A 2472-nucleotide genomic window follows, 5' to 3' on the forward strand; every position below is an offset into this window, starting at 1 on the left:
GAAAGAAAGAAGATTAGTTCTGAACAATGACATTTATACGTTTAACTATTACATGTGTAACGGTCTAAATACGCAGTGAAATCAACAGACAATTCATTTTAAAGTCAGCAAATGCAAAATCCTTTTTAAAATATGCAAAAATGTACACAAGTATAGTTAAATAAAGTCAAATACAGTTAAGAAAGAAAGAAAATTCGTTTTGAACAATGTAATTTATACCATTTAATTCTTAGGAAATTAAAGTGAAATTCACAGATGTGCAAAATTGTAGGCCTATTTTACAGTATGTACACAGTGAAATTTACTTTTTTTTTGACTCCGAAGAAGAAGACGACTCTTAGACACGGGTTATGTAGACTCTGCCCGGTTTAGAAACTCCACCATGTTCGTTCCGACCTATAAAAGAAAATAAACACAAAAATACAGATTGTTTAAATGGCAACGGTTTCATTATTCAGTTGAAGTCAGTTCAGTGTTGATTCAATTCAGTTCAATAACTGTGTGAAGTTTATCATGAAATGGAGTTTATCATGATTTCAACAATCAATATTTTTATTTGGCGAAAAGCCATATAATAAGTGGTATGCTTTACATTATGTCTTGTTTGATCTTGTTTTTTTGTCTAGGATCAAAGTTGCTTAACAGGAATTGTTTTGGGGTAATGTACATCCAGTCAGTTTTCATCACAAAATAAACTCCTTCAGGGTGATACGAGATCCCTCCACTTTGTGTAGATTACCCTGTTGAAGTTTATTCTGCAATATCAACTGGCTGGATGTACAGTACCCCTTGCGTAATGAACAGGCAGTTCCAGTCAGGTTACAATGCAATTTAAATAGCAGTTATGCGGTTTTATACTCACTAGTTGAAGATCAATGAAAGCCTTTCTAGCTTCGTCAATAGATGGCCGATTTACCTTCTGACCAATACACTGTGGCAGGAAGAAGAAGGGGAAGGACCAAAAGAGCAAAATCACCTCTATTCTCTGCAGAAAAGAGACATAACATCTCAGAAACAGGACCAGCTACAACAAATATACTAAAGTTTGTGCAATAAGCTACAGACATAAAAAATAAATATGCAATAATGATACTAAATACCTTGCCTTTTATGTTGTATTGAAGATTTAAAACAACAAACATCACCTTGTGGAATATTTTCCAAAGACTGATTCAATTTTTCTAAATTAATTGCAATCCTTAAAATTTTGTTACATAAAATAGGCTATCTCCCTTTGGAGTGACTGATTTTTGTAACCTTACAGATCTTTTTTATGCAAACAGCAACACAACACACTAACTAAAGTTGAAAAAATTAAAAAGAATAGCAGGGCCATACTATAGTAGGTTTGAATAGTAGGTTCATTAAAAAATGAACATGTAGCTAAGTTACTGATATTTATCCAAATGAATCGACATTGAATCAAGATCGGAATCGAACCACAAGCTTAGGTATAAATTGCTAAATTCAGAAGTTGGCAGCCTTGTGAGCTACCTATATTTAAGCACGGATCAAATTTATATGCGTTAAGTTTCGCGAGGTTGAGTTGATTATCACAGGCAGTCAATTATAGATGTAAAAGCAGCAAAAGTGTATAGCCTAATAAACATGAACTTACCGTTAAACTTGTCGATAAGACTGGGTAACTGCCACTCGAAGAGAAGAGTTCATATCCATATGGTTTTCTAACTAGGAAAAAAAAACGAAATTTTAAATTACATCACTTACCAAAAACGAATTTATGTAGCCTATGTAAAAAATACTTTTTGTACCACACCAAATCACCTCACTGGTCCAACCCACGGCACTGATGTGTAAGCACGCACGCACTTTGAAAGTGTTCGCGGTGCTGATAAGTCGATTCATTTCCGGGAATCATTTTGTTTCAAACTTACAAGTGTGAACCGATTTATTTGAACCGGATGGTAGTTTCTTTTATACCTGCGGTCCCACGACATTTACGTAGGCTACTTTTTATGTATTTTACATGTCGGTAAGGACAATTGCAGGCGTTTTACCCATAGACTGTAAAAAGGTTTTACCTAAGGGCAGCGAGTCATATTACTCAATTGTTTTGTTTTGAGTGACTCGACTCACTTTGTTCAATTCGCTTGTCAGTGACAGAAACGACTCTTTCCTCTGTTTTCACAGATATTCACATATTTCATAATTCCGTGTGATACAGAATCATTAACTGTATTAATCTGTCGTCTCACATTAAAATGACTATGCGAGTCAATCTGATTCTGAGGTAACTTAATAGCCGTTTGTCGTAAGTTGCATCACCAATTTTAGTCTGACTAAATTCTAAGTTTAAGAATTATTGGTGCGAAAAAAGTTATAATTGTGCTAATTCAAACTAATTATTAAGAAAAAATCAAATAAAACATTATATAAACTTACCTTAAAACAGTTGCACCCAGCTGCTTTGCCCCTTTGTCCTTTCAAAATGACAGCTTGGGAGCGAATTTA

The 2472-nt window shown here is 34.2% G+C and overlaps 1 long non-coding RNA gene across 1 annotated transcript; it reads right to left on the reverse strand.

The window, feature by feature from the left end:
- Nucleotides 1-259: 259 nt before the first annotated feature.
- Nucleotides 260-1784, reverse strand: LOC307154029. The gene is made up of 3 exons (XR_013820256.1): nucleotides 1619-1784; nucleotides 863-985; nucleotides 260-396 (listed from the first exon to the last, which is right to left on the reverse strand). It is a non-coding gene; the product is annotated as an uncharacterized lncRNA (long non-coding RNA).
- Between the last annotated feature and the right edge of the window lie 688 nt (nucleotides 1785-2472).

Source organism: Squalius cephalus, assembly GCF_949319135.1.
Source record: "Squalius cephalus genome assembly, chromosome: 25".
In the NCBI taxonomy this organism is placed as follows: domain Eukaryota; kingdom Metazoa; phylum Chordata; class Actinopteri; order Cypriniformes; family Leuciscidae; genus Squalius; species Squalius cephalus.